Below are 23584 nucleotides of genomic sequence, written 5' to 3' on the forward strand. Positions count from 1 at the left end.
CCAGGGACAGGAGTGAAAACTGACAGCCCTTCCCTGCCTCTCAGCAGGGCTCACAACCTTACCATGTTTATAGTCCTGGGGATCATCACAGTTCATCTTATTATTCCCTTTATTTCCCTTTTTCATCAGTTTTCAGGGAAGCTCCAAGGCCAGGTCATATCTAATTCCCACACGGCTCTGTGGGCAGTGAGACAACCCACAGTAACCAGGGACTCTCCCTCCCTCTTATCTGCTTTATGCTTCCCATGACCACTTATAAATATCTCATACACAGATATATACATATCTGGTATGAAATCTATTTCTTGGTTTCTCCCATTAAAATGTAAGCCCTCTGATGGGGCGCCTGGGTGGCTCAGTCAGTTAAGCGGCCGACTTCGGCTCAGGTCATGATCTCACAGTCTGTGAGTTCGAGCCCCGCATCAGGCTCTGTGCTGACAGCTCAGAGCCTGGAGGCTGTTTCAGATTCTGTGTCTCCCTCTCTCTCTGCCCCTCCCCTGTTCACACTCTGTCTCTCTCTGTCTCAAAAATAAATAAACGTTAAAAAAAAAATTTATAAAAAAAAAAAAATGTAAGCCCTCTGAGGGCAGAGATTTTTGTCTCTTTTGTTAATTACTGTATACTCCACACACTGAGAATACTTTCACATTGTTTGTGAAGACTATCAAAAAGATTTTATTTAAATGCTAGTTTTTGTAGGGAGCCTGGGTGGCTCGGTCGGTTGAGCATCCGACTTCAGCTCAGGTCAAGATCTCACAGTTCGTGAGTTCGAGCCCCGCGTCGGGCTCTGTGCTGACAGCTCAGAGCCTGGAGCCTGCTTCGATTCTACGTCTCCCTCTCTCTGACCCTCCCCCGTTCATGCTCTGCTTCTCTCTGTCTCAAAAATAAATAAACATTAATATATATATATATATATATATATATATATATATATATATTTTTTTTTTTTTTTTTTAATGCTGGTTTTTGTTTGTTTATTTTTCCTAGACTTTACAGATTTTAGTCTTTTGGGAGTGAAGAACGGCTTGACTCACAATATACAGAATTAACATATTCAAAACACATAAACGCTACCAAAAACTATGAATATCAACCTGGAATACTGCTCTGAAATGAGCTATTTTGGCTTCTTTTACTTCCATAATGACACTTCATATAAAATATACATTCTCAATTTTAAAAATTCAAAATTAACTGCTTTTCTGATTATTTCTATAAGGTTTCCATTGTTCACAATGTATTTTTCAGAACCAAACACATAATAATTTTAATGAGCATGTTTTCTACCTTTTATATGGAATATTTTAAGGCTCTAAAATATTCATAAGCATTCTAATTTCCTAAGTGTTAAAAGGTATAAACAATCATATTTGCCTAAATGTGTTCAAAACATATGTCCATACAAAAACCTGCATAAAAATGTTTATACCAGTTTTATTCCTAATTGCAAAAACTTGGATCAACCAGATATTCTTCAATAGGGGAGTGGATAAACAAACTGTGGCATATCCATACAATGGAATATTATTCAGTAATAAACATAAATGAGCTCTCAAGCTATAAAAAGACATAGAGGAATCTTAAATGCCTATTACTAAGTGAAAGAAGCCAGTCTGAAAAGGTTATATACTGTATGAAATCAACAAAGTGACATTCTAGAGAAGGCACAACAAAAGGCAATAAAAAGATTGGTGGTTACAGGGGTTCACGAGGTGGGGGAGTGGGGTAGGAAGGAGTGAGGGATGAATAGGTAAAGAACTGGGAATTTTTAGGGCAGGAAGGTATGATACTATAATGCAGATACATAACACTATGCTCTTACCAAAATCCATAAAACTGTACAACACAAAAAAATGAACCCTAATGTAAACTATAGACTTCAGTTGATAATAATGTATCAATATTTGCTCACCAATTATAACACATGTTCCATATTAATGTGAGTTGTTAATAAAATAAACTCTGTGTGTGGTTGGGGAGGTATATGAGAAATATCTAAGGAAATTTAAGCTCTAATAGCCATCCTCTTCCTTCCCAGTCTACCTAAGAGGTCATGAACTCTATGTATGGGCATGGATATTAAGAGACACTATTGTTTTACACTAGTAAAACAAAACACAGAAAAACCTGAGCAGTCAGAATTTGTAATCAGTTTCATTTTCCTGTCACAAATACCCATAAATCTATACACATAAAGTAAATGACTAGTCAGGATAAAAATGAAAATCAAGTGTTGATTTCTTCTGTCTTGTTATTTGTTGGGGGAAGGGGCCTAATAAAATTGTCTAGTTTTCTCATTACAGAGAAGGAAATGATTTACCCCAAAACACTTAAAAGTGACATAAATGATGGTGGGGGGACCCACCACATATAGGAAAAGAGTGATCGCATGCCTTTTGCACCGTGATTGTTAAATAAGTATTTCTTAAACTTCTCTGCAACTATATGCCAGGGAAAGGGGGAAAAAAACACATTTTCCATGAAAAGGAAAAAATATTAGAGATGGTCAGAAAAGTTACTATAATAGAGGTCAAGGAGTGTGGCATGCTGGAATAAAGGCTGATACCACCAGCCAGGCGGCACTGTTTTGAAAACTGGATGAGAAGATGTTTGTAAATGTACTTGGCAAATATCAGGAAGTAAAAACATAAAATTGAGGAAAACAGTGGGTAAAGGAGAGAAAACTATCTTTCAATGCTGCAAAGTAGGGCTAAATAGAAAAGAGGCAATACAGTCAGGATCCCCTTTCCTGGTTCCTTGATGCTCCATGTTCTGCCACTTGCAAAACTGCTCAGGGGTAGATTCTAATTCATTATTTTTCTGACAACTTCAGTTATTACTTTTGCTAATGCTTTTAAGTCCCTCCAAGAGACAAATAGGTTAGTGAAGATTATGAACTAAAGGAAAATGCCTTCAAGGATGGGATGAGGATAGAATGAATTCTTACACCAAAAAAAAAAAAAGCAAGATTTGATTCTACATATTTTACAAATTAATTTCTCCTCCGCTGAGTACAGTGGTTCATAAATCAACTGACTCCTAAGAATGAACGAAGAACACAGGGAAATACATCAGTGATTTAAATGAACCTATTTTTAAATTAAGGACAAGAATGGCTTATGTTTTAGAAAACAGTTTTGAACCAAATCAAAGCTTCAAGATGCTTTCCTGTTCCTGCTTTGTTAATCATGGAGGAAAAATTGCTAAGTACTCTTTCTGATTCTAGGTTTGCTCTGACCCTTTCCACTTTAGTCTTCAGTGAAGACCCCATTTAGTTCCTGAAAAAAACCAAACCCTCATTTTTAGTCACTTCAAATTATTTAATGGGAGCTGCTTTGAACTATCCAAGCACAAGCCAGTCCTTAAAAATTGCTCACATGCTAGAGTTTGACAGTGTCATAAGTGCCTATAAATATTGAATAATGCAAATTGGTAACCTGTTGACAATGCATTTGCATAAATCAAGAGAATACTTGTGTAATAAATTCACATCTGACCTTTTTAACCTTTCCTACTATTGATCACTCTGCAGCTGCTAAGGTCCTAGACTAGGCTTATGTCAGTTAAAAAATAAAAAAATAAAAAAAATAAAAAAAACAGGAAGGAAAGAATGGCTTTATAGGAGAATGCCTGAGAAAAAGCTATAGAATGTGGTGATAAGTTAGTTCTGGGGAGGGAAAAAAAATCCAACACTGGAAAAAAATGACAAGGCTTAGCAATTCTACAAAATTCACTTTTCCAAGTCCATGCTATCTCCACATTATTACTGTCCTTTTATCTAACAATCACAACTCATCTGATGTACAAGGCATCATAAGGCTCCCTGCATTTTTCACAGTATTAAGGCAAGAAAGCAATCCATATAGTTCTCATCAACTTAAAACCAAAGGACAGTCAAATCCTGAGAGTCAGACTAGTAAAGACATAAGTAAAATGGCTTGGGTCGTAAATCAAAAGCTAATAGAGCCTGAACACATGAGTCTGACCCGTTAATAGTATTGTCTCCTAGCTTGGTAACCCAAGTGAGAAAACAAAGTGTAGGGGTTATCACCGGTGCAAAGACACTGGACGCTGCATCTGATATGAGCTGTAACTATCCCACTGTCCAGAAAACTTCTTACATGAAATCAGGTAAAACTGTTAGCACTAGGACTACACTTCTGTCTTCAGGAAAAAGAAAATATGAAACTTGCACTTTGGGTACATTTATGAATGATACCATGATCAAATAGACTTGAATATTTTGGGTTAATGCTTAAAATTCCTACCAGGGTTTTGCCTCTTTCACAGCAAAGGTCATGCATAGCAGTCCTGTCTCCCACCTACTCGGGAGGTGCTGAGCAAGAGATTCTTAACTGAATGATTAACTCAGCAGAACTCCCAGGATGGAAACTACAGACTAAAAGTCCTCTCTATCAGCACACAAGAGGCACGTTTGCCAAGTATCAAAGAGAATAGGCTTATTGAGTGTTGCTGTAGAGGAGAGGCAGATGGAATGATAAAAGCTACCAGCAAACATGAAAAAGCATCAAACAAAATAACGGTCTTGTGAGATGGTGGCACTCCTGCCACCAAAGAAGTGGTTCTCACTCCACACTCTTAAAATTTTGTTTCCTAGGCCCAGTACACAACTGGCTTATTTATGAAGTCGGAAGTGAAGCCTGCCAATATGCAATCCCAACAAACAACTGAGTTGATTCTGATGTAGGTGTAAAACAACATGCGATCCTGGCTAAACAACCAGGCCTTAACAAACCTGTGGACCGATCACCCACATCAGGTAGAAGTGACACTTGATCAACTATGAGATCCCTTTGAAATTTAAGCATCTTTATTTATCTAAGATCGTGAAGGCAGGTAAAGCAAACTAGCAGCAACAATACAATAAACCTAAGAACATATATGACCTAATACGTTATTACAGTGTCATGTCTACGAGACCAAGCCCTGGGTTTAATATGGCCTGGGTTCAAATCCTATACCACTTACTAGCTCTGCGATCTTAAGCAAATTACTTATCTTCTCTAAGCTCCTTTTTTTCTTTTTTAATGGCATAATACTCAGCTCACAGAGAAATTATGAGTAACTAACTTTGTGTTACACACTCACCCAAAATTATAAAGAATAAAAAGTAATGGAAAGGAAAAAATGAAAAAAAATTGACATGGTTTTTAGTTCAAAAAATTATAAGTGAAAAAAAATCCTAACTACATATATGTGTGTATAGCCATATGTGTATATACATATGTGTGTATATATATGCCATGTGTGTGTATACATATGCATATGTGTGTGTGTGTGTGTGTGTGTATAGCCAAGTCAGTACATATGAAAATATTCAACATCAATAGCCATCAAATAAATGCAAATCAAAATCACAATGAGATACCACTTTACACCCACTACTAGGATGGCTATAATCAAAAAGACATTTAACACATTAACAAAGATGTGAAAAAAGAGAAACCTCCCTACACTGTTGGCGAGATTATAGAATGGTGCAGCCACTTTAGAAAAACAGTTTGGCAGTTCTTCAAATGTTTAAACATAGAGTTACTATGTGATCCAGCAATTCCACTCCTAACTATATACCCCAGAGAACTGAAAACAGGTAGTCAAACAAAAATTTGTAGTGGAAGGTTCATACAGGCATTATTCATAATAGGCAAAAGGGGGTAACAATCCAAATGTCCATTCACTGATGAGTTGATAAATAAAATGTGGTATATTCCTATAATGGAAGAATATTATTCAGCCATAAAAAGGAATAAAGTACTGACATATGCTACAACATCACGAACCTTGAAAATACTGTGCTAAGTGAAGGAAGTCAATAACAAAGAACCACATGTTGTATAATTCTATTTGTATGTAATGTTCAGAATGCAGAAATCTATGGAGACGGACAGCAGATTCGTGGCTGTTAGGGGCTGAGAGTGGAGAGATGGCTTGGAGGTGATGGCTAAGGGATATGGAGTTCCTTTTTGGGGTTACGAAAATATTATAAAATTGATTGGACTGGTCAATATACAACTTTGTGACTAATACTATGCCATTGAATTTTACACTATTATACTATAGATGGAAAACATCCTTCTGTAGTAGAAATCTCTGATGCTCTTCATACCCTGTACCCTTTGGATGGTGAACTGCCATCCAAAACCTACCCTCCCTCCCCATTTTATGTCATTCTAATAGGGCTATCAGGGAAGTCTTCAAACCCCACTTCTGCCATGGAAACTACTCACAAATTACTGCCACTTAACTCTGAGCTGTTTCTATTTCTATGCTTCCTGAGGCCTACTCATTCAACTCAATTTTCTTTTTTTTTTATTTTTTTTAATTTTTTTTTAATGTTTATTTTTGAGAGAAAGAAAGAGAAAGACAGAGTGTGAGTGGAGGAGGGACAAAAAGAGAGGGAGACACAGTATCCAAGCAGGCTCCAGGCTCCCAGCTGTCAGCAGAGAGCATGATGCAGGGCTCAAACTCAAGACCTGCAAGATCATGACCTGAGCTGAAGTCAAATGCTCAATCAACTGAGCCACCCAGGCGCCCCAGAAAGGAGCTTTAAAGATAGAAAGACCTAATTTTAATCTTAGATTTGCCATTTACTATCATAGTGCTCTTGGGTGATTATAATAACAATACCTGCCTTCAAGGATCATTTTTTTGAGAAAATAATTGAGATAAGATTTACTATCAACCCAGAGTCTGCTTTGGATTCTGTGCTTCCCTTTCTCTCTTCCCCTCCCCCACTCACACTCTGTCTCTCTCTCTCTCTCTCAAAAATATGTAAACATTCAAAAAAAATTTTTTTAGGGGTGTGGCTGGCTCAGTTGGTTAAGCGTCTGACTTTACCTCAGGTCATGATCTCAAGGTTCATGGTTCGAGTGCCACGTCAGGCTCTATGCTGACAGCTCAGAGCCTGGAGCCCACTTCAGATTCTGTGTCTCCCTCTCTCTCTGCCCATCCCCTGCTCGCACTCTCTCTCTCTCAAAAATACATAAACATTAAAAACATTTTTTAAATAAATAAAAAAAAGTCTTTAAAGCTCCTTTCTTAACCAATACTTCTGGAATGTAAAAAGATTTTAATGAGTAGCTGAAGAACTGAAGCAAAAGCATTTTTATAATATTCATTTGCATTAAAACACCTATATTTACAAAGCAACAAATCAATTTTCAGAATCAACACAGTTATATAAACCTGAGGTCTTTACTTCTTGGCACTGGAGAACTTAACACTTTCAATTTCATTAGCACTCTGATAAAGGTGAAATCAAATTAATTCAAGCCACCTACATGATAAACTTGTGATCTTTATAAACACAAAAAACAGATTAGTATAGACTCCTAATGGTGTAATTATTCTGCAACAGAAATAGGTACACAATTCCATAATAATGCAAAATAATATAAAATACACTGTAATTACTACTGAATTGTTACATAGTAGATCTTTCCATATTTATGCATATTTAATTAAAATGATATTTATCAAAAGGCTAATGAGACCATTTTGAATCCCATTTACTGAAAGGCTAATGAGACAGTAGAATATGAGCTGTTTATTAACTGAAGAACAAGATATGTGGCATCTATACACAGTAAGAGAAGACCAGAATTAAAAAATAAAGTATCACTGAAAGCTTCTCATAAACCTTACAGTAGAAAAAGTCATGTTGGAGATAAGAAAGACCATGTACCACGTCAGCTTCCCACTTAAACTGATAGGTAAATGAAAATGTATACTCTAGTCAAAGGACTTATCTAATGAGAGTATACAGATTATTATTCCATTTTCCAGGATTGCAGTTGTTAGGCATTTAAATACAAGTCATTTTACAGTTAAAAGATAGGCCATGATGCTTCCAAGGCAAAATAAAATTTTGTAACACTGCATCTAAAACAATCTCACAGTAGATCGCTACACCTCAGAAAAGCACTGTTGATATTTCACTGAGCCAAAAAAGAAAGTTCCCTTATCACGTGAATAGAGTGGAAAGTAACCCTGCTGAAAGGCAAGTGGAAATGCCAAGTCATTTTCTCAAAGAATAATAATTAACAATAACTATGTATCTGAAGGCTTTCAGCTTCAAAAACAGAAGATTCCAGGGGTGCCTGGGTGGCGCAGTCGGTTAAGCATCCGACTTCAGCCAGGTCACGATCTCGCGGTCCGTGAGTTCGAGCCCCGCGTCAGGCTCTGGGCTGATGGCTCGGAGCCTGGAGTCTGTTTCCGATTGCTGTGTCTCCCTCTCTCTCTGACCCTCCCCCGTTCATGCTCTGTCTCTCTCTGTCCCAAAAATAAATAAAAAACGTTGAAAAAAAAAAAAAACCAAAAACAGAAAATTCCAGAGATATTGAAATGACACATATTATCAAAACCTAAATAACAAAACTGTTTAGTATGTAAATGCAAACTATTTGTTCATCAAATAAACAGGAACTCGTTTTAAGAGAAAGTAAAAAAAAGTAGCAGGTCAGTTCAAGTTTGGATTTTTTGGATGAATTAGCAACTTTCTAAGCCAAGACCTTCATTAAATATTTCCCAATATTCATAAAAAGATTCATACACATACAGAAAGTTTAGGTGAAAAATACTATATATACATATGCTGCATTTGGCAACTCTACAGGTAATTTAGTATTAGGAATTATCTGAACAAAAATATTAAGTAAATTACTAGAAGAGGGAAAAAATAGCTCCATCAAAAACCAAAGTATAATACTCAACATAAATTAACAGGAAAGAATTACATCATTACAAATTTAATTGTTAGGAAAAAGTGATACTTTATTATTTCACCTAAATAATTTGAAGGCACTTCAGAGTAAAACATCTTCTTGTTAACACTTATTCGATAGTATATTTATTAGTTGTCATATTAAGGCCCTGCCAATAGAGATTTTAAATATTTATTAAGAAACACCTCCAAACATTCATAATGAGACTATACTTAATATCTTCAAAGAATCTGAAATAGCATATTATATATTTATTGACTCCTAGAACATGCTCCAGCCAGATAATGATCTTTGGTCAAAGTAAGAGCAGTCCTGTCATGTGGGCCTCCCCATGTAGACTGGAAATGGCACTCGGCACTCAGAATGTAATAAAAGCAAAACTGTTCACCTAAGGAGAAGCGAAAGGACTAGTTCTGTTTAGATTTTTATTTTTCTTTAAAATTTTAGTCTCTTGAAATCCAACTTCTTGAGTTAATACACAGCTATTAAAAAGCAGCAGACTTGTAATCAATACCTTCACTAACAGCTATTCCCCAGGCTCTCTTAAATATAAGCACCAGAGTTTTGCAAGATGGAAAATACCCAATTAGGTTTTCCCGAACCAATTTAGCTTGTCCAGCTATTGAGTATTTTGACAAAAAATATATTCACACTCTTGAGTTTGTGAGAGAAAAATTAGCCCTTTAATTAGCAGTAAAGCTAGTCTAGAAATGAGCCATCTGGCTTATCTCTGATATACTCTGAGATTGTATCATGTCATCAGAAAATTTTTTAAATACCAGGCACAATTTGCTAACCTCAGAGTACAAACTTAACTTCGGCTCCCTTCATAGAAACTAACAGACCTGTTTCTCTCAAGTATTTGAGTGGATTCTAAGTGAAAACCATCAAGCTGTTCTCACTGCTATCCATTTTCCATGTTGCCAGAAGAAGAGAAGATTCAGCTCCTTATCTGATATCCTTATTCAGATATAAGTAGAACTGGGAATAGGAAAACCTTGTTATCACCCAGGAGCTTGTATTTCAGTCAGCGAGGGCTGAGACAACACTGCACAACTGTTGTAGCTAATTAACACTGATGGTTAAAGTGATGCCTTTGAACCCATGTGAACAGCTCTTCTGGACTTGAGTTAGTCAGTAAATATGTATTGAGCACACACATTGCACCAGGCATTGGACATGTCACAAAAAAAGAAACAATGTAAGGATTTTTAAAAAACAGAAAGATATATAGAGTCTGGGTAGGAGATATATGCGCACGCGTGCACACACACACACACACACACACACACACAAAATAATAAAATCTGGTAAATGCTGTAGACTCACGTGTAAGATTGCTGCCAGTATAGACCTGTGTTTTTCAAAATAGGTATTTTGACTTATTTTGTGAGCCTTAGAATCAATATAATCAGTTACAATCAGTTTTTTTTTTAACATAATGGATTAAACACTATAATGTACCTCATGAAATAAAACACTGTTTTGAACTTCTGGTCCAGCTTTTCATAGATATAAATTTAGGTATAGACACAGAGATTTAAGTATAGCTGTAGACAAAAATATAGGAAGACACACACATATACACATATCTTGGCCACAGTGTAAAATATGCTTCTTACTTGGTATGGGCAAAAAACCTTGAAAGCCACAAGTATATGAAATTTGCCTGATAACTCAAGGCAGGATTCATAAAGGAAACAGCATTCGGGTTGATGCCATATGAAAAAGTTTGTACAGTAGAAAGATAGAAGGCTTCCAGAAAAAGAGAACAGGGTATATATAGGTTGAGTACATTGAAATGTGATTAGGGCTACATGTTGAAATAACATTTTGGATATACTGGATCAAATAAAATGTATTATTAAAATCAATTTTCACCTCTTTTAGCTTTTTAAAATGTGGCTAATAGAATATTTAAAATTCATAACAAAGTTCAATCGAATAGTAATGGTGCAGATGATGAACTAGAGAAGGAAATTACACTTGCAGTGATGAGGCCAAAGTTAGGCTACTGAAATAGCCAAGACGAGAGAAGATGACAGTCTGGTCCAGAACAGTAAGAATGGAGAGGAATAGGAGAGAAAAGTTCAAGAGAAGAAAACAAAGTAGAGAAACAAAACTTGGTGGTTGGCTGGATATAAGGGATGAGGGAGAAGAAGCCATGTATCCATTCATTCATCTAAACATCACATTGCATGCCTAGGATATGGTAGGTACATGTACCGTGCTGGTTGTGCTATAGTGAGCCAAACGGAAGTCTGAAATGCTTATCAACATTCTGAGCTGGGAATGGAGTCAAGGTTGTTATCACAAACTGAAATAGCACATAAAAGAAGAGGAACAGTTCTGTTATCATCACATGTATCTATCATCTCATTCTTGGACATTCCTTTATTTATCTTCTTCTATGGTCTAGGATATTTAATAGAATATCTGAGAAGCAATGGATGTCAGGAAAAAGGTCCAAGCTGAAGCTAGAAAGTTTGGAGTTATTATATATAATTGGCAGACGATCCCTAGGAGGGGTTCCGGGCATTCACGGGGAGGCTGTAGAAATGATAAGGGCCATGAGTCCAAGTAAGAACACTAAGGACACTAAAAAGGAGAGAAAGGAAAGCGAGCAAGTCCTCTAACAGAGAGAAGCAAATATGAAGGAGAAAAATCCATGAAGGGTAGAGTCCCAGAAACCAAAAGAGAACATTCATTAGAATCAAGTAAGAAGAGTAGTTTCAAAGAGGCACTGGAAAAACATTTAACATTTACAAGTCAAAGATGGATGAACTTCATGAAGGTGATCCCAGCAGAGTGGTGTAGAACACAGGGGAGGCAAGGAAGTAGAGAGGCCAGGTAAAGACATCTGTTTCTAGAACCCTACTTGTGAGCAAAGGAATGATAAAGTAGTGAGCACAGAATCAAGGGAGGGGTCTGGGTGCTTTCATCTTCTTGTTTTGACTCGAGGGAGACTTGAACATGTTCAAAAGCTTGGAAAAGCAATCAGGACAGAGGGGTAGTTTAAAAGGGAAGCAATGAAATAATTAATGGAACAAAAGCCTAAGGAGCTCGGGAAGGAGAAGACCTAGGACACAGGTGCACAGGCAACTTTGACTAGGAGAAAACATCTCTTCCCCAAAGATGGAAGTGAAGGTGGCTAAAGAGATGGCAATCAATTCAGATGCAGGTAAAAACTCTTTCAGTATTAAGGGGCACCTGGGTGACTCCGTCGGTTAGACGTCCAACTTCAGCTCAGGTCATGATTTCGTGGTTCATGGGTTCAAGCCCCACGTCGGGTTCCGTGCTGGCAGCTCAGAGCCTGGAACCTGCTTCAGCTTCTGGGTCTCCCTCTCTCTCTCTGCCCCTCCCCCACTTGTACTCTGTCCTGTCTCTCTCTCAAAAATAAACAAAACATTTAAAAAAAGAAACTCAGTATTAAAATACTACTCAGGTTATAAAGTAATCACTGGGCTCCTTTGGTTAATGGTAACCACAAATGTGGGTCCAAGGTGGTTCCATGGATCTGATTCATACCTATGTACAGTAAATGCACTAAAGCCAAAGGCACAGACTTCACACTAAGAGCAAGTCAACTTCCATCTACTCCATGGCCCATGATTTACTTTGCTCTAAAAACAAAACAAAACAAAAACCCTGTAAGAAGTGATTATCATTAGTCTTAAAGAGGAAAGAAGGGAAAAAATGGAGGCTAATGTGTATCAAATGCAGGAAACCCTCAGGTCCCTCTAGGATTTCCACCTGCGTACATCTGGAGTGGAAGGTGTGGGACAGAGCTTTCCTCCTCTCCACATAGACCCTCAAAAGCTCCTTCCCAAGGGAAGAGTCCCAGCTATCACACTGAGCCACAGTTTAAGCCATCTGGTAGAATGACTGTGACTTAAAGATGAGAACCCAGAATTCCCTCTACCTCTATTCTTAATATTTCTGGTTTTGGACTAGTGAGCATGAATGCCTAGGCAGGGTCTATACTCCTAGCAGCACAGTCATAATCATTTTGTGTGATTAAAAAAAAAATCAGACCTGGAGCTCCTCACCCCATCTCTGCCTGAGTCTCTCCACTTACAGTTGAAGAGGTAAGGGGGTTGTACCTCACTGGAGCAAGAAACACAGGTAAGCCTCCAAACCCAAGTCTCACTGTCCAACAACCTTCCCTGGAAAAGCCAGAGATTAAAGGTTACCAAATATTCTTTCAGCTAGGAAGCAGCACTTTATTTCCCTGATGGCTTCTATGCTTTTTTATAAATCCATTCTTCAGTCCAGAACTGCAGAAAGCAGAAAGGGTAAAAGTAGGTAATTAAAACATCAAAATCTTAACTTAAAACTCCCTTACTCAAAAGCCCTTAGTAACAGACAAATGAAAATTTACACAAAGTTTTTCTGCCTCATTATTTTTCATTTTTCTTTTCCTTAGTCTGACTCTCCTGAAATCCTCTCTCCTTCTTGCAATATGTTCAAGTCCATGAATATCTATTTCATATGCCACCTTCTTGATCTAGGAAGCCGTCTCTGAACCATTCAGTTAAAGTATCACTGTCTCATCTATGCTCTCATAGGCCCTGCTTATGTATCTATTAAATCCTTACTTACTCAATTGTATCTTCCCTAGTAAATCAGATGAAGGTTGAAACATTCACCTGTGCATCCTCAACCAGAGCACTTTGTCCAGGCTGGTCCCTGCTCTAAGCCACAATTCATCTCTTCGTCCCCTGAAATCTTACAGCACTTCGTGGGGCAGCAACTGGGCCCAGCAGTCCTCCACCAGCAGAACTTTTTCGGAAGAAGGAAGAAAGCAAATAAAGAAAAGTAGAAGAAAAAAAGACCTAGAAGGATTTTGTATCATGCATAACCAATCTGAAGTAATCTTACTGCCCAGACTGGAAGAACTCAAGGAGCAATCTTTTGACTCCTCAGCCAATCACTGTTCTGTTTGGCCTGGAGCTATGGGAAATTTTAAGTCACAAGGCTAGAAGGAAGATCCACAGGCAGTGAAAATGAGTCATGAAGCAGTCAGTGGGACTGAGGCCCCAAAGACAGCCAGAAGTTGGGGTTGTACCCCAGATTTTCAGAAAGTGTATTTTATACACATATTGTTTAACTGGTTAAAGTATGTTAGGAAGCATATAGATTATATTTAATAAATATGAATTTTCTAACTTGATTAATAATGGCAAAAATGAATTTCTAACTTAATTATTAACAATGGCAAAGCACCTTATAAAGTACATGACAGCACACAAAGTACTTCTAAACCCCTCCATTTTACACTTGAGGAAATGAAGTCTCAGATAATTTGGAGGAGTTCTGTTAAGGCCTCATTCAACAACAAATATTAAATAAATACCTTCTATATGCAATGCGCTGGGATTGAAGCAGTCCTGCTTTCATGGAGCTTTTTCTTATGGGAAAGACAGATAATAAAATAAATAAAATATATAGTATGTCAAATGGTGCTACTGGGAAAATAAAGCAAGGTGTGTAGGAAATAGGGGTTTTAAATAAGAGGGCCAAAGAAGGACTTAATGGCAAAATGACATTTGAGCAGACACTAATGGAGAGGAAGAGAACCAAGTGGTTGGTGTTCTAATCTGAACTGTAACCCCAATCTTGGATTGCTACTGCTTATGTTATTTCAAATACCACAATTTGCCTTGAAAGAAGACATTGGGGCCCGCAGGAGCTGCAGCACCAATATGAATGGAGAGGAGAGCCCAGCCAGCAATCCATGCTGGTGCAAAACGTCGGACTCTGGATGTCCCTGCACCATTGGTCTATAGTTGACAGCAAAGATAAGGAACCTGAAGTCGTCTTCATTGGGGACTCCCTGGTCCAGCTAATGCACCAGTGCAAGATCTGGCAGAAGCTCTTTTCTCCCCTTCACACACTTAACTTTGGCATTGGCAGTGGCAGCATACAACATGTGCTTCAGTGACTGGAGAATGTGGAGCTGGAACGAATCCAGCCCAAGATTGTGGTGGTCTGGGTGGGTTCCAACAACCAAGGCCCATAGCAGAGCAAGTGACTGATGACTGGTGAACCAAGGGCAGCCCAGGCCCAAGTCATGATGCCGGGCCTGCTTCCCAGGAGCCAGCACCCTAATATACTTCATGAGAAAAACCAGTGGGTGAATGAGCTGGTCCAGACGGCACTGGCTGACCACCCACAGGCCCACTTTCTTGATGCCGACCCTAGTTTTCTGCACTCAGACAGTACCATAAGTCACCATGAAATGTACAAAAATGGAAATCTGAGCCGCCTGGGCTATACCCCTGTCTGTTGAGCCCTGCACTCCCTGCTTCCGCATTTGTTGGCCCAAGGGCAGAACCAGGGTGTCTCCCTGCCAGAGACTATAACCTAAGCATCCTCCTTCCCCAACATTAAATTCTCATTCCTCAAAAAAAGAAGAAGAAAGAGGAGGAGCAGGAGGAGAAGGAAGAGAAGGAAGAGAGGGAGGAGGAGAAGGAGGAGGAGGAGGAGAGGGAGAAGGAGGAGGGAGAGGAAGAGGAGAAGGAGGAGAAGGAGGAGGAGGGAGAGGAGGAGGGAGAGGAGGAGGGAGAGGAGAAGGAGAAGGAGAAGGGAGAGGGAGAGGAGAAAGAGAAGGAGGAGGAGGGAGAGGAGGAGCGAGAGGAGGAGGGAGAGAAGGAGGGAGAGGAGGAGGGAGAAGAGGAAGGAGAGGAGAAGGGAGAGGAGGAGCAGAAGGAGGAGGAGAGGAAGAGGAGAAGGAGAAGGAGGAGGAAGGAGAGGAGGAGGAGGAGAAGGAGGAGGAGAGGAAGAGGAGAAGGAGAAGGAGGAGGAGGGAGAGGAGGAGGAGGAGGGAGAAGAAGAACAACAACAACAACAACAACAACAAGTAGTCGCAGTAGTAGCAGCAGCAGCAGTAGTTGGGACACAGGCTGCCGAGCCACAGGAATGGCCAGGTCCTCCAAGAAATCTTGATTTGAAGAGGGCCTGCCTTCACATTGGGTCTTTCACATCTGTAGACACGGGAGGCCAGCAGAAAGGACACTGTGTCCCATGGGATAAAGCATGTGAAAGTGCCTTTCAACCGCTGTACAGCTACATGGTCAGTATGATAGTGCAATGTGTTAGTGCTAATCACATGTGGTTTTGGGGGCCTTATTAAGATTGCTCTCCTGATTTACTACTGGTACCTGGTAGAGACTGAACACCTGCCCATGGGATATCAAGTGACTATATGAATAATCAAACTACCCATAAAAAACTGGTGTTATCCGACTCGCCAAACCACAGAACTAGATGGGCCCAATAGCAGTCCACTCCCTACAAGACTGGGAACATGGCCACAACTAAGCTGAATGAGCAGATGACTCAGACTACTATAGTATCTGGCCCTATTCCTTGAGCACTTCTCCCTCAGTCGTATAAATTGGCATAACAAGTTCCCTCTGACCAGTTAATGGAAGAGAAAAAATGATGGGTCTCATTCATTCACAAAAGGACCTACACTGAGTTGGTAAAAGCTAGGTGTGAGTGGCCACTATGCAACGCCACCACTCATTAGTGTCCCCAAAACACAATGGTAAAGAGAAAACCTTCCACTGGGAAGAACATTAGGAGACATGGAATGAGGTAAGGGTATACACTGATTAATCGTTAGTGGCTTAAGAGTTGCCAGGCTGGACAAGAACTTAGAACAAACTGGAAAACTGGTTCGGTTTATGGCACCAACTGGTCCCATAAAATTTTCAGTAAGCTGCAAATTTGGGGTGCTGCCCTATAAAATTAAGTATATGCTTAAAACTAGTAATCATTTTATGGTGCCACTTTCCCAGAACGTATACAAGGTGGAAGTGAGAGTGGTCCCTCTATTTTCTTTATGTGTAATTAATAAAAATATTGGAATCATGTTTTCTAAATTTGGTGAAAAGCATAAAATTACAGATCCACAAAGTTCAGTGAACCACACTAGGCAAATTAACATGAAAATCACACCTGTACATGTTATAGTCAAACATAAAACTAAGGCAAAGGAAAACATCTTAAAAGCATCCAGAAAAAGTATTCATTACAAACAAGAGGGCAATGATATCAATCTTTTTAAAAATAAGTGTTTTAATGGAAGTATAACTCACATACAGAAAGGTGCACAAATATATTTGGCATGACTCGTCGCAAAGTGAAGATAACTATGTAACCACCACCCATATCAAGTACAACACTAATATGCCCTTATTACAGCCTTTATCCTAGCTAGTCATTACTCTCCTTCCTTCTCAAAGGTAAGGATACTAAAGCCACAAATTGCCAGTGGTTAACCTTTAGATAAATTTAATACATAATGTATTCTTTTTGCCTCCTTTAACATCTGTGTTGTTACCTGGACAGTTTTCCATTTGTTTTCATTGCTATCCAATGAACAAATAGGCCACATTTCATGACTATACCTGAGTTTATCCACTCCACCGTTGACAGACATCAGAGGTGCTTCCATTTGGGGCTATTACGAAGAGCACTGCCATGGACATTCTCATGTACGTCTTTTGGTGTACACACGTATGCATTTTTGTTGGGCTCTCTATGATACCTAATAGCCCACTTTTAGAATTTTTTGGTCCTTAAAATGTCGAGCTTAATGGTTGGGAGGTCTTAGTACTGAATGGAGGAAAATGGTTTCAATGAATTAGATGTGGACACTGCTCACGGGCAAGTTTGGGCTTTCTCTCTGAGAGAGAGAGAGAAGGGGATTGCTCTACGGGCATGGTGAGGGATGCCTTTTAACAGGGGGAAATTGCATTGCTGCTATATGATGGAATAAATTTGACTATACGTGGGGGGAAAAAAGGAGGAAGGTCTTGTCATTTAGAAAAGTCGTAGGGGAAGCAATGCCCTGCTCTCAGCATTTCAGGCACATTAGGAAGTAGTTCAGAAAATCATGAGCAGGGCTCATAGCACTATCCTGTGCCCAAGTGGGTCCCCGACTACACATTTAGACACTCCAAGAAGATGCCAAATGGTAATTTTCACTGACAGGACTAGCAGTACCACTCTAAACTGTACAATGTTAAAGTGGTAACCAGAGAATGTTTGATCTTTTTATTGTTGTTTTTAAAGGCAAATGTCCTGAGTGGTTTGTTATGGTTTCTGTCATACAAAAGTCATTTCACTCTACTCTGAGTCACTTGGCTGTCACAAGACACAAAATGAGCTGCAATAAGAAGAGCTTATCAAGAGGAGGGAAAAGTACACATATCTGGTCCCATACCCAGGTGACTGTCTTCATCTAAGGCATGATTTACCCTTCCCAGTGAAGTATCTGTGCAGTTCAATTAATTACCCTCTGTCAGTCAGAAGTAAATTTTGGTTCAGAGAGGTGGGGCAAAGCATCAGACTCGACCTAACAACTGTTCCATACAAATACTAGATCATCTGGAGTAGCCGTCTCTACAACAAACAAATCTTCATAGCAGAAACAATGTCTCCATGAGACTCCATTTGCTCCAGTCATTAACTTGTCGTTTTGGACTCATAGAGTCATTCACTTAACAAATGTGAACTGTATACCTACCGTAAGCCAAGTACTTTCAGTGGTCAACTATTTGGAAATGGTATGCACGTGTGGGTGTGCACATACATATACACAAACACACAATTAGAGACATTGGCCTGTGTGGCCTCCAGTTGCAAATATTCCTAAGCATGCCAACCATTTTAATTCAAATGTGAATGTATGTGCATTTGTATGTGGGTGAGTTTGTGTATGTATATGTGTATTTGTGTGTGACAGAGAGGCAGAGAAAAGGGGATGAGGAACAGGGTAAGAAGCAACTCAAGTTACATTAGACAAGGACAGCAGAAACCATGAAAGACTCGAGAGAAAGTGTGGACAGATTTAAAGCACAAAAATGAAGTAGACTTCACTCACTTCTCTCCATGTACAGCCACATCCACTGCTCATCAACTGCTTTGCCCATATTCTGTGTGCTCCTTACAGGTTATATATAATCAAGATCTACTTTTAAAGCTATTTTCAAAAGTGTCTATGCCATAAACTTTTGGCTGACAAGTAATTATACTTTACCTTCCAAAAGAAAACCAAGCATAAAACAACGCCACAAGATGAGAACAATTGATAATGCTGCTTGACAAAGGAGGCAAAAGAAAGAGATTTAACCAACACCTTAAGTTTGCCTCACCATTCATTAATTTTCAATTTGATTTTGCTTTTTTATACCACAAAGCACTTATTCAAAAATAGAGGAACTCCTATATCCATATGTTGTCTTGCAAAAAAGAGAAGAAAATACTATTATTTGTATTTCTTGTTCAAACACTCTAAGAATAAAAGAACTGTTTTCAGAAATGATGAGGTTCCTGCAGATAACATTTACCCACGGGATTTGAGGCTTTTTTGTGACATAAAGTGCAGAGTACTTTGAGGATGGTTACAGATTCAATGGCACAGAAAAGGCTTTTAACTTTGGCTCATTTCCTCTGACCACCATGCCTCCATTCTAAATTATAACCTCTCAAAGCTACAGATCCTTTAAAGCCAGCTTTTAAACTGCCTTTCCTTGGTATCATCACAAAATAAGAACACTTTGTTACTTGAAAATAAAAGCACAAAATTATCGAACTCAATAACTGTTCTCATTATTGCAACCAATAAACAAGGCTCAACAAAAATTGTTTTCGCTAATAGCCATCACTTATTGAACTGCCAAGAAATAGATCCAAGAGAATCTAAAGAAAGATCAGCCTTAACAATATAAACGGTTTCTTATTCAGAAACTATATTTAATATCAGAAATGGCTAGCACATGTCTCAGTGCTATTATTATTGTCCATAACAGAATCTTAAACTCAGCAATAAAATCCTGTCATTCACATCTTAGAATAGTAATAATTTTGAAAAAACAAACAAAAAAAGAAACCACTAAACTACTAGAGAATCCCGTTTTTAATTTAGGAATGTCTTTTATGATATAACCCATAGCAAATACTACCTACTCGGCTGAATCTTTTTCAGAGTCACTCCAGTACTTTATATCCACAGAAAAATAATAATAGGACTAGGAAACATGAGAAGCATCTGGGACCCTTCCCCTTGGTTGAGACTGAGCAAGTAGTTGGCATGGCCAGCAAAGCCAAAACCAAATATTCAACCAGCTGGTTGGAGACAGTAGGGCCAAGTGAGTGACCCACATAGCTGAGAGACTGGTTATATACAAGGGGAAACAAGCAAACAAGTATATATTTAAGGTTAATGGGAGCCAGGTTTTTCAATGCTGGAGAAAGACACTATAAGTATAAAAAGAAGGTATCAATATGAACGTACTTAGAAAGATCAATCTACCGGAACATACATGCATATAGATAGAGATGTATGTGCATATAGTGTGTGTTTATAAAAGCTGTATTTTCAGGGCACCTGGGTGGCTCAGTCAGTTAAGCATCCAACTTTGGCTCAGGTCATGGTCTCATGGTTTATAAGTTCAAGCCCCACATCTGTGCTATCAGCGCAGAGCCTGCTTGGGATCCTCTGTCTCCCTCTCTCTCTGCCCCTTCCCCTCTCTAAAATAAATAAACATTAAAAAAAAAAAAAAAAAAAAACCTGTACTTTCTAATTTCATTCCCTGGTTAGACCTAGCAGGAATGATACTCCAGTAGCAGTGAGCATCTTTAGAACCTAAATCTTGGGGTTTCTGGGTGGCTCAGTCAGTTGAGCGACCGACTTCGGCTCAGGTCATGATCTCACGGTTTGTGAGTTCGAGCCCCATGTCGGGCTCTGTGCTGCCAGCTCGGAGCCTGGAGCCTGCTTCTGATTCTGTGTCTCCCTCTCTCTCTGACCCTCCCCCACTCATGCTCTGTCTCTCTCTGCCTCAGAAATAAACATTAAAAAAAATTAAAGGGGCGCCTGGGTGGCGCAGTCGGTTAAGCGTCCGACTTCAGCCAGGTCACGATCTCGCGGTCCGTGAGTTCAAGCCCGCGTCAGGCTCTGGGCTGATGGCTTGGAGCCTGGAGCCTGTTTCCGATTCTGTGTCTCCCTCTCTCTCTGCCCCTCCCCCGTTCGTGCTCTGTCTCTCTCTGTCCCAAAAATAAATAAAAAAAAAAAGTTGAAAAAAAAATTAAAAACAAAATTAAAAACAAAAGAACCTAAATCTTGGTTTCCCCATGTCTAAATGTCCTTCTCCATTAAAAGGAACCCGAATTCCTTCATAATTCCAAGGCTGGAACAAGAAAAGTATAGGATAAGCTTGATTGACTTTCAACATGATGAACTAAGAACACAACATCATTCTTCTATGGTAATCCTACCCAAAATACATCGTCTGAATCCATTCATAAGGAAACATCAGATAAAAAGAAAAGCATGATTTGGCTGAACTCTTCCAAAATATCAAGATCGTGAAAGATAAGGAAAGACTAAGGAATAGTTCCAGACTGAATGACACCAGAAAGCCAGTTAACTCAACACAAAGTATGATCCTGGATTCTGGACTCATAAAGAACATCACTGGGACAAATGGTGAGTTGTGAATGAGATCTATGGATTAAACAGTAATATCCTATTAATATTTATTTCCTATTCTGATTATATTGGGGTTATGTGGAACAACATCCTTATTTTTAGGAAATGCTCTCTTAAGTACCAAAGAAATACTAGGGTATCATGTCTGCAATTTTACTCTCAAGCCAAAAAGAAAGAAACCACTTCAAAATAATAATGTATCAGAGTAAAGGCTGAGAGAGAAATCAAGTGAGACAATAAAGAGAATATGATGGGACAACTGTAGTAAAATGCCAATACTAGGGGAATGTGAGGGAAGAACATATTAGTTCTTTGTCCTTTTCTTGAAATGTTTTTCTAAATTTGAAATCATTATAAAATAAAATGTATTTTAAAAAGAAATGTCTGTTTATAACTCTTCTTATACTATTAAGAAAAGTCTTAACTTTCTATGAAGGGCTTCAGTCTGCTATGAATTTAAAAACAAAAAGGATATGCTGTGGCTAGAGGCAAAATACAACCTACATAATTCAAAAAGCACTTAAACCAAATAAGGACGTTAAAAGGGCTTTTATCATCAATATGTCTAAAAAAATGTGAACACTTGCCTGATTAAAGGTGATGTATACTGGGAATTATAAATACCATAAGGATAAAACTGCAGGAAATCTCTGATATTCATGCAAGGAAGAGATCCACGTAGACAGATGTGTCTCCCAGATCAGCCTTCAAGGACGCCCTGGCTCCCTACCTTCTGGGGGAGTATGGTCAGTGGACAGCCTCTAGGTGCAGAGAATTCAATCTACTGCAGCTGCAAAGGGCAGTCCCACCTTGAGGCATCTCACATCCTGCAACAAAGTTGGGGCAGGGGAGGTCGGTGGCAACAGGAGGCAACCCTGAGGGCAATGCTTCCCCCAGAGCAACCATGGTGTAGCCTGAGCATCAGCAGGTCTGCAGGGCAGCTCGAGCTTCTTTTTCTGCCCAATCCTGCAGCTCCTGCTTCCAGCCAAAGCACATGACCCCTGACACACATCTTGCACCCCAAACTCCATCTCTGTCTTTACTACTGGAGAACCCAGCCCACAATAAGGACTTCCTTTGTTTTTCAATTAAACATAGCTCGGTATGGACAGCTTTTACAGTTCTGTCTTGTGACTGGGTAATGTTATTTCTAACTCACGATATAGTTGTGAATTTTCTTAAGGTGAATTCTGCCTCTGACTCTCATCCATTCACCTTCTCATGCTGTGTGACAAAAGAATTGTACTTTCCCCTTTTCATGTTAGCCAAATATAAAAGATAATCATTATTTAAACAACAAATTTCCCTCTTATGGTCCATTAGCTCCTGCTGCTTGTTCCTGTAGTGAAATTGAAATATAACAAAACAATTTCCATGGCAATAGATAATAATCTAGTAAATGTGAATTTCTGGCTTAGCAACAGAACAAAATAGGAGGAGATTATGGGACTGCAGTGGGACTAAATTTCAATTTCTGTGTGTGTATTTTTAGTATCACATTTTAAAACAAAGCAAATTCAGACAAATTCATACATACAGAAATATGAAGAGTAAAACTCTAATTATAGGATAAGTTTAAAAGATATCAATGATCAATTTGTAATATTACTCCCTACCATTTACCACCAAATTCATTCAACTATCATAAAAAAATTTACTTATAAATTCAAGAATTCTTACAAGTTTTATTTGAAAGTCTATTATCTACTAGAATACTAGCTCCAACTACTAATATATTGCATTATGTTCATTTTTAGTAATAATTACAAACATGGATTATGATTAATATATAAATGAAAGATTTTCAAAAGGCCTCAGGATCTCTACAAAGCCTAAGAATAGAGGAGCTGGAGGGTCTGTGAGCATCACAAAAACAGGAGCAGATCTCATCTGATACCCAGTAGGCCAAAGCTCTCTGTTCACCCCTGTGAAACGCACACACTGATGTCCCAGGGCGCACACTCTGTCGGCCAGTCTACCACACACGTGCTCTTCCCCCCATACCTCGAGTTGTACGTTCACCGAGAGTCACTGTTTTCTTCCCACACTTATTACCAATTGTTTTTGCTATAATGGCATAATTAATTTGTTCACAATCTGATGAAATATAAGTGCAAAAAGGGAGAAATTATTGTAGCTACGAAAAATAACTATAATGTTTTGCAAAATCTGATAAAGATGAATCACAAAAAAATATGAACAAATTGAGTATGAACAAAGCTAGACTTTGGACAATTAAGGAAACAATTATTCATATCTAAAAGTATTCTACACTCAGATTGCTTTGTGTCTTAAATTTTTGCTCTTAATAACCCAAACTGCAAATGGTAGATAATGC

General features: G+C 38.7%; 1 protein-coding gene and 1 pseudogene across 12 annotated transcripts in view; one reads left to right on the forward strand and one right to left on the reverse strand.

Annotated features, from left to right (window-relative positions):
* The window catches only part of IMMP2L (inner mitochondrial membrane peptidase subunit 2), an 879044-nt gene that overhangs the window by 699567 nt on the left and 155893 nt on the right, over window positions 1-23584 (reverse strand). The window lies entirely within an intron of this gene.
* On the forward strand, window positions 14396-16306 carry LOC125930870 (platelet-activating factor acetylhydrolase IB subunit alpha1-like; annotated as a pseudogene).

Source organism: Panthera uncia, chromosome A2 (assembly GCF_023721935.1).
Source record: "Panthera uncia isolate 11264 chromosome A2, Puncia_PCG_1.0, whole genome shotgun sequence".
Taxonomy (NCBI): domain Eukaryota; kingdom Metazoa; phylum Chordata; class Mammalia; order Carnivora; family Felidae; genus Panthera; species Panthera uncia.